We start from the raw sequence: 13,763 nt of genomic DNA on the forward strand, positions 1-13,763 counted from the left end.
AAGGCTAAACTGATCCATAGGTTCACTGTCTGGCACTGGCCGCTTGGCCATTAAAAAAAAAATCTAGGTCTAGGGATAGGGTTTAAATTTGAGGTCCGTGCAAGGCTCTAGGCTGGTCTGCCTCAGTGGTCGAGATGGCCAATCATATCAAAGAATGTGGGTCTTACTGTCACAACATAACTAGAGTTTGTGGAAAAATGTAAGCAGTAGCCTACGGTATTAGAGAACTGTTTTATGATTGAAATGTTCAGCGACCAAACATAATAGACTATCTAGAGATGCAAACTACTCAACCTTTTATGAAATTTCGCCCTTTTGAATTGAAAAAATGCGATAGGTTAATGATTCATGTAAAACATAAAATAAATGTGACAATAGACATTTGCGTTTTCGACTATTAAACATACGAATAAGAGTGAGAGTGCACATTTTAAAAGAAAATATAATTTTCAAATAGTGCAAATTGATTTTAGATGTAAAATTCAGCTGCAAAAACCTAGTACCGTTTAATTTCACTTTAATAGCAAATAAACAGTTTCTTTTCTTTCCCAATAAAGTGAAATACTGAACATAAACATAGGAAGATGAGAAAATAATTATTTTAGAAGAAAATGTTGGATCGCACTTTCCATCTGAACTCTTCATATATAACTGTCTACAAGCCTAGAACTAATTTAAGCATTCTTATTAACTTATTATAATTATGATTGTAGATCCTTATGAGTTAGTGCGTGGCCATGATTTGTGCGCAAGCATGTCAGTGAGCAAGGCATCACAATCGAACAGATGCATGTTAAAGTTGAGTTTGTTGCGGTTCTGGCTTTGCTACCGTTCGGACGTTCTAGCCTACTGTTCTGCGCTTCGCTTATTATTTCTGTACTTTTCTCAGATTTTTCTACGATTTTTTACTTCAGCAGATCAGCACAGTGCTCAAACAAAATATTTTTGGCACAAACGCTAAAACTAAAAACTTTTTTTGACTGGAATAATACTACAAAAGAAGACTTTGCCTCCCACTGCCAGCAGCTTACATTCTGGAGATGGGAAAACAACTGCCTACATTCAAATGGAAGAGAGAGAAAATGCCTCCTGTTGGATCTACTTGTTTCATGAACTGCTGCAAACTTCTACAAAGGATTGTGATTCTTGAAACAAAGTTACTTGCTGGACTTCCAAAACAGGCGAAACACTCAGCAGACTGTCGTCATGGACCCTCTCAGCATACAGCCGGTGAGTCCCATGAATCTTCTGAATCTCAACAGTTTGTACCAAGTGTAGAGGAACAAGCCGAAACGGATCATCACACTAATCGATGGCACAAACAGGGTGCAAGACCTAGAGGAACACAAGACATCAGATTGTCATGAGTTTCTCGTATTGCTGCCGTAGCTTTCTCTACCCCAGATTCAACTATGACAAGGCTTGTAAATACCAGTATTCTACCTCCCACTATACATCTTGAAAACAGATTTGAAGAATTAATGAATGCGGGTGAGGAATCCCCAAATGTGATTAGCAGCTAACACCGTTACTAACAGACAGTGATATTCAGCTCAGAGCGTAGCCGAGCCTAGGACTCTGATAGTGGGTGACTCTATTATCAGAAACATCCGTAGCAGGACTACAATAACATGCTGCCTTCCTCAAGCAACGGTCTCTTATGTGAACAAGGAACTTCAGAAAATGAAGCACAAGACTACAAATCTAATTATCAATCCATGTGGGGAAGAATGATACTCTCAAAAAGCAGTCAAACATCCTTAAGAAGGACTTCAGTGAACTCTTTCAAACACTTTGAAGACTCCAAGTTCAGTCGTTCATCAGTGGACCACTCCCAACTGATAACACCATGCAGCCACAAAAAGCACTGCTGATGGACACCATCCCGGAAGAGACCTGCCCTCAGAGCTCCTCACAGACTGTGATGTATCAAAACAGATACAAGACTCAGCACTCAAGGATGACTTTCTTGAAGACAGCCGGGGAAGCCAAGACAACATATCACAGCCACAAGAAACACCAGAGACACAACCCATCTCACCAGACACATTATTCCTCTCTCCAGCATCTCCACTTCTGTGCTTTTCACTGAAAATGGTAGAATTGGTGTATGCTTGGACTAAACTCTCTCACTCATTCGCTGCAAGCCCGCAAATGTCAACAAGAAAACAGCAGGGTCCCAAAACATCAAAGCCTGGGGGCTGTGAGAGCTCTCAGACCGCTGCAGCAACAGCAGGCCCCAAACCCTCAATCTGCTGAAGGTGAACCAAAAACAACTGATAGAAGCTCTCAGTGATATGTGCCGGGTCCCTGCTATAATAACCGCAACATTCACAAATGTTTAAAGAACAAGTGGGAACCCAGTGTGCCTGTAGCTTTCTCGATTTCACTTTTATCATGTGACAGAAAGTTTAAGGCCATCTTAAGCCGAAGGGCAAACTCATCTAATATGCATCAAACTAAAACTGATGTAATGACATAAAGCACTGCCATCAAGTTAGCATCTTTAAACATTCGCTCACTAAAAAATTTAATCATTTTGTAATCAATGACTTTATAACCACAAACAATTAGGATTTTATGTTTCTAAATGAAACATGGCTAGAGGACAGCTGCAGTTCAACAGTCCTCAATGAAGCAGTCCTTCCTAACTTCACTTCCATGAGTGTTTGCAGGACTGTTAGGAGAGGTGGAGGTGGAGCTGCTTTTTTAAAGATGTCTATCAATGCAAACAAGTGTCATTTGGTCATGACTTGTTTTTTGAATATTTAGGGGTTGTGCTAAAAGGTGCTCAACACATTCTTTTTATTATTATTTACAGGCCTCCAAAATACTCTTCAGCATTTTGTTGAGGTAACAGAAACGTTATCAATGATTTCCTCAGAGTTTGACTGTTTTGCTAATGCAGGGGATTTTAATTTTCACATAGACAATGCAGAAAACAAAACTACAAAAGAAATGATAACAGTTCTAAATACCTTTGACTTGATTCAGCATGTGCATGGACCCACACAAAGGTGGACACACTCTAGATGTAATCATCAGTAGGGCTCTAAACATTTCATTCATTGTTATTAAGGACGTAGTACTATCTGATCACTTCTGTATTTTCTTTGATATATTGATCTCTGCTACCACTTACTCTAGAACTGTCTCTGTCAGAAGGATATGCTTTCAAATGTAGCCACACTTAATAACCAGAGCCGTAGTTCGCTGACAAGTGGTGCATTATTGCGTTCAAAATCGCAGAAGAATCTCATGCGGTTATGAACGCGATATTGCGTAGCTTGTCAGCGAACTACGGCTCTGTCTATTAAGTGCGGCTCCATTTGAAAGCAGGTTATTGACATCAACCGCTAATCACTGCTAATCACAGAACCAGCTTTACTGACGAGACATGCATGACAATTGCATGCAATTAATAGTGCAGCCCTAACGAGAACACTAGTGTGCTATTTACAGAGGCCATATCTTTAACACCAAGTATTTTCTGCCGACTCTGTTGATATTCTCCTTGATTCCTTCAACTCAAAAGTTAAGAATGTTATTAATGATATTGCTCCAATAATAGTCAGTAAGAAAACAAACAACATTTTGGAAGACATAGTGCAGCAACTAAAATCATCAACTTGCTATATTGACACACTTCCCACATCTTTTTTCAAAAGTGTGCTTAACTGTTTAGAACCAAATCTCTTTCTGGGACTTTTCAAACTCCCTGAAAACTGCAGTTGTTAAGCCCCTCCTGAAAAAGAGCAATCTTGATAACACCATTTTGAGCAATTATAGACCAATATCTAATCTTCCTTTTATAGGCAAAATTATAGAAAAGGTAGTTTTTAATCAGCTGAATAAATACTTAAACATCTGGTTTCAGACCGCATCACAGCACAGAGACAGCACTCATTAAGATAATAAATGATATTAACTTAAATTGTGACTCTGGCAATATATCAGTGCTGGTATTGCTAGATCTCAGTGCTGCGTTTGACACTGTCGATCATAACATACTACTAGAGAGACTGGAAAACTGGGTGGGGCTTTCTGGGATGGTACTCAAATGGTTCAGGTCATACTTGAAAAGGAGTGATCATTATGTGAGTCTAGGAGAGCATAAGTCTAAGTAGACATCCATGATATGTGGAGACCCACAAGGTTCAATTCTTGCACCGCTCTTGTTTAGCCTGTATATGCTTCCTCTAAGTAAAATAATGAGAAAGAACCTAATTGCCTATCACAGCTATGCTGATGATACCCAGATTTACCTAGCCCTATCTCCAAATGACTACAGCCCCATTGACTCCCTCTGCCAATGCATTGATGAAATTAATAGCTGGATGTGCCAGAACTTTCTTCAGTTAAACAAGGAAAAAACTGAAGTCATTGCATTTGGAAACAAAGATGAAGTTTTTAAGGTGAAATGCATACTTTGACTCTAGGGGTCTAACAACTAAAAATCAAGACAGGAAACGTGGTGTGATTCTGGAGACAGACCTTAGTTTCAGTAGTCATGTCAAAGCAGTAACTAAATCAGCATACTATCATTTAAAAAACATTGCAAGAATTAGATGTTTTGTTTCCAGCCAAGACTTGGAGAAACTTGTTCATGCTTTATCACCAGCAGGGTGGACTATTGTAATAGGCTCCACACCGGCCTTCCCAAAAAGACCATTAGACAGCTGCAGCTCATCCAGAACACTGCTGCCAGGATTCTGACTAGAACATCTGAGCATATCACACCAGTCCTCATTAACTTCCAGTTACATTTAAGATTGATTTTAAAGTACTTTTACTTGTCTAGAAGTCACTCAAAGACCTAGGACCAAAATACATTGCTTCCAGAATCAGCCTCCAGAAGAGATCAGATGTGCTGAAACACTAGTCACATTTAAATCTAGACTCAAAACTCATCTGTTTAGCTGTGCATTTATTGAATGAGCACTGTGCGATGTCCGACCTGATTGCACTGTATTTTATGTATTAACTGTAAGATCATTTTCTATTTCTAACTGTTTTAAATTCAAGTCAATTTTTAAATAATTTCCAAAGTTTTAAAATTGCTTGTTTTAGTTTTGTTCTTCATGATTATTTTACTTAATTTTATGTAAAGCACTTTGAATTACCATTTTGTTCGAAATTTGCTATATAAATAAACTTGCCTTGCCTTGCTACAGCAACCTCCCCCACCACACACACACACACACACACACACACGCAAAATTGTAGAGGGCCTCGCACATCAACTTTGCACAGGGCCTCTCACCCTTCTTGCGACGGCTCTGCTGGGGCATATTTTAAACAAAAGGCAGTGGCTGCTGCAGTATTTGCCCCGTCTCTTTTGATGTTTTCTGGACACTCTCTGTAAGAAATATTTGAATAAGAAAATGTGTAAGTATAGGATATGATGCACTATAGTAATCACTGAATGTAATCATTAACTATTTATTTGCCTTCCACAGAATACATTTAGACCACTTACACTATTGATTTGGTTTCTTAGAAAAAAATAAAAATCTACCCTAGCTTTAAGAGCCATGAATGTAAATTACATGCTATAAGTCATCAAAATATATTTCAGCTTGTGATGCAATTGACAAACACTAAGCAGACAATCTAGCAAAAGAAAACCATGACAACAAAGACACATTGCAGTATTTTTTTGCAGAGTGTCTTAAGGTAAATTAACATTTAATGTCTAATACATTAAATGCAAAAACAATTGTTAGAGAATGCAAAAACAATTGTTAGAGTTCTGAACAATAAAGATAGGCTGGCAACAGGAATGACCTGCCAATCAATAAGAAGTGTATATATGGAAGTTTGTGTGATTTCTGTGTGACAGATGAGTACCTACAATACGAGGTTACTGGTTTTCACTAAACCAACTAAAACAGAAACTAAACAACGCTGAATGTCACAATGATATGATGCTAATATTTGTATTATATGTTAATTTTGTTTTACCTGTGACAACAGTGTACAGATTGATCTTGGTGAAAGCAAGCTTCCCCTTCCCCCACTTCATACTGAAACAGGCCATGACCTCATTTGTCATCAACCTGTGGATACAAGAGTAATGCCCAAATAATTAATTATACATGACACATTATGAGGCAGATGTTATAGTTTCTGTTACGTGTTCATATCATATCATATCTAGTATAATGCAGATATCATACAGGTCCTCCAGTTGGTACTAGATTAAAAGTCATAGGCTCACCCAAACTGGCAGGTTTTTATCTTATTGCAAAACAACTGATATTGTGCAATTTCAAAATGTAAAACCAACACTATTTCAACAACTTGGCCTGTAAATATTAATTTCATTCATTTTCTCCTTGCTAGCAACTGTAAAGTGCAAAATTATAGGATAACAGAAGAGCACACAAGAAAACCACAAGAATCAGATTAACTACCTTCAATCTATTAATATTTTAATCTAATTAATGTAATATATTAAAGCAGATTGTTCTAGCGGCTCTTTTATAAATGAACAAAAAAACATACCTTACAACAATATGGCTTCTTCAGAACATGGCAAAGAGATAAATGCAAAACAAAGCAAAAACAAAAGTTATAACCTCATATAGTATAGCCCCTAAATTCACACTATATTAAATACTATACCTTAGTGATAAACTTGAACCCCAAATATAAAACTAGAGCTTGTAGAAGAAAAGGCTGTTTTTGCTTAAAATAAATAAAAAAGGAGCCTCTTTACATCGTGTGTAGAAATCTGACAGCTAAAGGAGATCCAAAATTAATTAAACTTGTACAGCAGAATATTAAGTTACTATAAACACCTGTATAACTAATTCGCATGACACAATTGAAGAAAAAAAAGCATTGAATCGTTAAATTATTCGAAACAATAATAATAATAATATAATAATTAAAAACATATGTCTCAAGTTTAAACTTTATTTGAACTGTTTTTCAGCGCTAACAGTTAGATGGCTTTAATGACTCGTTTTTATTTCAGGGATATAACGTTACCATTTTTTAATTAATTATCTCTACCCATCGTCTTGCAGCTAAAACACTTCGATGTATTTGATACGTATTACAAGTAATATCATTATATAGGGGGGCATAAACACTTTTACGTTATACATGATCTAATACCCAGATATACTCACCACAGTTTGAGCTGTAAGTGCACCGCAGGCCGCCTGATAAACTGATGCCTGCCGATCCAAAAAAGACCGCCAAGTATTCGCAAAATGGCGCAATAGCGCGATGTCACCGTGTTGCATTATGTTTGGGCGTGGGATTATGGGGGGGGGGGGGGGTGTTGGCAAAAAAAAATAAAAAAAATACAAATAATAATCATAATAATAATAAAAATCCAAATAAAATAAACAATAATATACTTTAAATTAACTTGTATTATTCTGTAGTGCTTATTCACAAAATCCATACACAGAAAAAGTTGAAGCATATTCATCATTGATGGATGAGATCAACATTTAAATATGAAATTTGTAATTTTAAATTTTTAACTAGAATGTACTTTAAATATGAAAAATGCAAGTAAGAAGCAGCAATCAATCTGATCAATTATTTTATATATTTAAAAAAACATATATAAGAACAGACTAAATTATAGCAAAGGAATTAGACATTTATATTGCATAATTATAAGACTGTACAATAAACAGTAATGCTTGCATTGTCTGCATGCACTCACTTTACTTTCCAACACAAAGATCAACAAGTTTATGTTTTGATAAACAATGTTTCCAGCCCAGAATTAAGTAAGCAATACTGTTTTGATCCTCCTAAATATGTCTTAACATGTTTGAGAGTGTTTGAATTGCATTATATTGCAAACAAGATTGTGTCACGGGCCAGCAAAGAAAGAACAGGGTCTGGGTCCAAATGCAGGGAAGATTAACTTTAACCCTCTGGAGTCTAAGAACAAAAAAGCCAACACGGCAAAAACAAAACCAAGATGCAAAAAAACACGAGAACCAGTAACACTTACAAGACGTTGAGGTGACAAGGTGGGCGGGGTCAGAAAAGAGACAGGACAAAAGCACATGGCACCAAACAAACACAACACTCACAGAAGACTGTGACAGAAAGACATAAGACTGTGACAGAAAGACAGAAAACTGTGACAGATTGGATATCAATTTATATAAACTGTTATGGTTCATGAATGGTCATGGGTCAAATTAAAGTCATAACACTTTATTTTCATAGTCCCTTTTGAATATTCTATTGACAATATAAGTATTGCACTTACATGTCAACTAACTCTCATTATAGTACTAATAGACTGTCTGCTTAATTTCTAATTCTGATGCTCTCCCAGAATATGTTTGACTGACTACAAGTAACTTTGCAAGTACATCAACTTATTCTAACACTCTAATGAAAGCAGGTACAGTCGTGGCCCAAAATATTGGCACCCTTTGTAAAAGTGATCAAAGAAGGTTGTGAAAATTCATTGTTAATCCTTTTGATATTTTATTTAAAAAAATATTCACAAAAATGTATCCTTTCATTGGATAATAAGAAATGAAAAGTTTTTTCTCAAATGCTCATTGGACACAATTATTGGCCCCCCTAGAAATTTTTATGAGTAAAATATCTCTGAAGTATATTCCCATTCAAATTCACAATTTTGAGCACTCAAGCTTGATTATAAACATGAAATTATCCAGCTATGGCTATGGCTACCTGTTTCACAGAAATATAAAGAGGAGGGAAAACAAAGCCCAAATTCCCTTAATCATTCATCACAATGAGAAAAACCAAAGAATGTATTTCTGATGTGATAATTGAGATAATTGAGGTTAACAAATTGGTGAAGTGGCTTTAAGAAAAGAGCTAGAGCAGTGAAAATTTCCATTTCCACCATCAGGGCAATAATTAAGAATCTCCAATCAACATAAAATGTTACAAAACTGCTTGGAAGAGTACTTGTCTATATCGTCCTAATGTGTGGTGAGAAGGAGAGTTTGAGTAGCTAAAGACTCGCCAAAGGTCACAGCTGGAGAACTGCAGCAAATAGCAGTCTCTGGTTCAGAAAACCTTTTAAAAAAAGTCAAACAGAACCTACATCAACACATGTTGTTTGGGAGGGTTACAAGAAAAATTATCCTAGCTCATTCAAAAACAAACTAAAGCATAATTCAGTTATCAGCCAAGACTGGAACTTTAAATGTGAATGGCTTCTATGATCAGATGAAACCAAAAAAATGAGATTTTTTTAGCAGCAAACACTCAAGATGGGTTAGGTGAACACAGAGAGAAAAAAGTAACCCATGTGCACAATGAAATATACTGCTGTATTTGTTTTTTTCTGGGCCTATATTTCTGCTGGAGGCCCTAGACATCTTGTTTAGAAACATGGCATCATGGATTCTATCAAATACCAACAGATAAAAAATCAGTAAGTGACTGTTAGAAATCTTATAATGGTCCATGTTTTGATCTTTCAACCATACAATAATCCAAACACAAACCTCGAAAACAACACAGAAATGGGTCACTGAGCTCAAAACCAAGCTTCTGCTATAGCCATTCCAGTCCTCTGACCTGAACCTTACAGAACATGAGAGGAGTGAACTGAAGAAGCACCAACATGGAGCTGGGAATCTAAAGGGTCTGGAGTGATTCTGGATGAAAGAATGGTCTCTGATCTCTTGTCAGGTGTTCTCTAACCTCATCAGGCATTATAGAAAAAAAAATAGACCTGTTAATCTGGCAAATGGAGGTTTCAAAAAGTACTGAATAAAAGGGTGCCATTAATTGTGGCCAATGTGTATTAGAAAAAAAAAAAATTATTTCATAATGATATTTCCCCCTGTTTTAAATTCTTATTATCCAATGAAAGGATACATTTTTGTGAATTTTTTATATAAAAGTGCAAAACGATTAAAGCAGATGAATTTTCACACCCTTCTTTGATCATATTTAACAAGGGTGCTGATATTTTTGGCCATGACTGTAGGTGCAACAACGCAACAACAAAAATTTCAAAAGGAACCATAACAATAAAGTGAAACCACTATATTAAATAACAATTAAAAAAAATAAAATAAATTGATGTTATAATTTGACGTTGTTTGGATGTTACCATTATGACGCCTTGAAAACACTGGATTATGGTTGCCATACCTGATGACTAAATATCAGTATTTGATGTCAATCTGACGTTGGTTTAAGAGGTTGACTCGACGTTGGATTTTGATTTGCTAATGCCACAACCTAAAACTAACTACAGATAAACATCAAATGATGTTTTAATTTGAATTTGTGTGGACGTTGCCATTATGACGTCTAGAAAACGTTGGATTATGGTTGCCATACCTGACGACTTAATATCAGTATTTGATGTCAATGTGACGTTGGCCTGAGACGTTGGCTCGACGTTGGGTTTAGGTTAGTTAATGTCACAACCTAAAAACAAACTAAAGATCAAAGTCAAATGGCGTTATAATTTGACGTTGTTTCGACATTAACATTATGACGTCTTGAAGACGTTGGATTTTGGTTGCCATACCTGACGACTAAATATCAGTATTTGATGTCAATCTGATGTTGGCTTGAGACGCTGTCTTGATGTTGGATTTTGGTTAGTTAATGCCACAAACTAAAACTAACTACAGATCAACATCAAATGATGTTTTAATTTGAAGTTGTGTGGACGTTGCCATTATGACATCTAGAAAACGTTGGATTATGGTTGCCATACCTGACGACTAAATATCAGTATTTGATGTCAATGTGACGTTGGCCTGAGACGTTGGCTTGACGTTGGGTTTAGGTTAGTTAATATCACAACACAACCTAAAAACAAAGTAAAGATCAAAGTCAAATGATGTTTTAATTTTACGTTGTTTGGACGTTAACATTATGATGCTTTGTAGACATTGGATTTTGGTTGCCATACCTGATGACTAAATATCAGTATTTGATGTCAATGTGACGTTGGCTTAAGACATTGGCTAGACGTTGGATTTTGGTTAGTTAATGCTACAAACTAAAACTAACTACAGATCAACATCAAATGATGTTTTAATTGGACGTTGTGTGGACGTTGCCATTATGATATCTAGAAAACGTTGGATTATGGTTGCCATACCTGACGACTAAATATCAGTATTTGATGTCAATGTGACGTTGGCCTGAGACGTTGGCTTGACGTTGGGTTTAGGTTAGTTAATATCACAACACAACCTAAAAACAAACTAAAGATCAAAGTCAAATGATGTTTTAATTTTACGTTGTTTGGATGTTAACATTATGATGCTTTGTAGACATTGGATTTTGGTTGCCATACCTGACGACTAAATATCAGTATTTGATGTCAATCTGATGTTGGCTTAAGACATTGTCTTGATGTTGGATATTGGTTAGTTAATGCAACAACCTAAAACGAACTACAGATCAACATCAAATTATGTTATAATTTGACGTTGTGTGGACGTTGCCATTTTGACGTCTAGAAAACATTGGATTATGGTTGCCATACCTGACGACTAAATATCAATATTTGATGTCAATGTGACGTTGGCCTGAGACGTTTGCTTGATGTTGGGTTTAGGTTAGTTAATGTCACAACCTAAAAAAAACTAAAGATGAAAGTCAAATTACGTTATAATTTAACGTTGTTTGGACGTTAACATTATGATGCTTTGTAGACATTGGATTTTGGTTGCCATACCTGACGACTAAATATCAGTATTTGATGTCAATGTGACGTTGGCTTAAGACATTGGCTAGACGTTGGATTTTGGTTAGTTAATGCCACAAACTAAAACTAACTACAGATCAACATCAAATGATGTTTTAATTGGACGTTGTGTGGACGTTGCCATTATGACATCTAGAAAACGTTGGATTATGGTTGCCATACCTGACGACTAAATATCAGTATTTGATGTCAATGTGACGTTGGCCTGAGACGTTGGCTTGACGTTGGGTTTAGGTTAGTTAATATCACAACACAACCTAAAAACAAACTAAAGATCAAAGTCAAATGATGTTTTAATTTTACGTTGTTTGGATGTTAACATTATGATGCTTTGTAGACATTGGATTTTGGTTGCCATACCTGACGACTAAATATCAGTATTTGATGTCAATCTGATGTTGGCTTAAGACATTGTCTTGATGTTGGATATTGGTTAGTTAATGCACCAACCTAAAACGAACTACAGATCAACATCAAATTATGTTATAATTTGACGTTGTGTGGACATTGCCATTTTGACGTCTAGAAAACATTGGATTATGGTTGCCATACCTGACGACTTAATATCAATATTTGATGTCAATGTGACGTTGGCCTGAGACGTTTGCTTGATGTTGGGTTTAGGTTAGTTAATGTCACAACCTAAAATAAACTAAAGATGAAAGTCAAATTACGTTATAATTTAACGTTGTTTGGACGTTAACATTATGATGTCTTGAAGACGTTGGATTTTGGTTGCCATACCTGACATCTTAATATCAGTATTTGATGTCAGTGTGACGTTGGCTTGAGACGTTGGCTCGACGTTGGATTTTGGTTAGTTAATGCCACAACCTAAAACTAACTACAGATCAACGTCAAATGATGTTTTAATTTGACGTTGTTTGGACGTTGCCATTATGACGTCTAGAAAACGTTGGATTATGGTTGCCATACCTGAAGACTTAATATCAGTTTTTGATGTCAGTGTGACGTTGCCTTGAGACATTGGCTCGACGTTGGATTTTGGTTAGTTAATGCCACAACCTAAAACTAACTAAAGATCAACATCAAATGATGTTTTAATTTGACATTGTTTGGACGTTGCCATTATGACGTCTAGAAAACGTTGGATTTTGGTTGCCATACCTGACGACTTAAGATCAGTATTTGATGTCAGTGTGACATTGGCTTGAGACGTTGGCTCGACGTTGGATTTTGGTTAGTTAATGCCACAACCTAAAACTAACTACAAATCAACGTCAAATGATGTTTTAATTTGACGTTGTATGGACGTTGCCATTATGACGTCTAGAAAACGTTGGATTATGGTTGCCATACCTGACGACTAAACATCAGTATTTGATGTCAATGTGACGTTGGCTTGAGACGTTGGCTCGACGTTGGGTTTAGGTTAGTTAATGCCACAATCTAAAAAAAACTACAGATCAACGTCAAATGATGTTTTAATTTGACGTTGTTTGGACGTTGCCATTATGACGTCTAGATAACGTTGGATTTTGGTTGCCATACCTGACATCTTAATATCAGTATTTGATGTCAGTGTGACGTTGGCTTGAGACGTTGGCTCGACGTTGGATTTTGGTTAGTTAATGCCACAACCTAAAACTAACTACAGATCAACGTCAAATGATGTTTTAATTTGAAGTTGTTTGGACGTTGCCATTATGACGTCTAGAAAATGTTGGATTTTGGTTGCCATACCTGACGACTTAATATCAGTATTTGATGTCAGTGTGACGTTGGCTTGAGACGTTGGCTCGACGTTGGATTTTAGTTAGTTAATGCCACAACCTAAAACTAACTACAGATCAACGTCAAATTATGTTTTAATTTGACGTTGTTTGGACGTTGCCATTATGACTGCTAGAAAACGTTGGATTTTGGTTGCCATACCTGACGACTAAACATCAGTTTTTGATGTCAATGTGACATTGGCTTAAGACGTTGGCTTGACGTTGGATTTTGGTTAGTTAATGCCACAACCTAAAACTAACTACAGATCAACGTCAAATGATGTTTTAATTTGACGTTGTTTGGATGTTGGCATTAT

At 36.3% G+C, this 13,763-nt stretch overlaps 1 protein-coding gene and 1 long non-coding RNA gene across 5 annotated transcripts in view; one reads left to right on the plus strand and one right to left on the minus strand.

Moving 5' to 3' along the window:
* The window catches only part of LOC128016610 (teneurin-3), a 281,615-nt gene that overhangs the window by 16,934 nt on the left and 250,918 nt on the right, over window positions 1–13,763 (plus strand). The window lies entirely within an intron of this gene.
* On the minus strand, window positions 5,265–7,191 carry LOC128016639 (uncharacterized). The gene is made up of 4 exons (XR_008184228.1): window positions 7,140–7,191; window positions 6,508–6,525; window positions 5,965–6,059; window positions 5,265–5,359 (listed from the first exon to the last, which is right to left on the minus strand). It is a non-coding gene; the product is annotated as an uncharacterized LOC128016639 (long non-coding RNA).

The sequence above is a fragment of the Carassius gibelio genome, chromosome A1, assembly GCF_023724105.1.
Source record: "Carassius gibelio isolate Cgi1373 ecotype wild population from Czech Republic chromosome A1, carGib1.2-hapl.c, whole genome shotgun sequence".
Taxonomy (NCBI): domain Eukaryota; kingdom Metazoa; phylum Chordata; class Actinopteri; order Cypriniformes; family Cyprinidae; genus Carassius; species Carassius gibelio.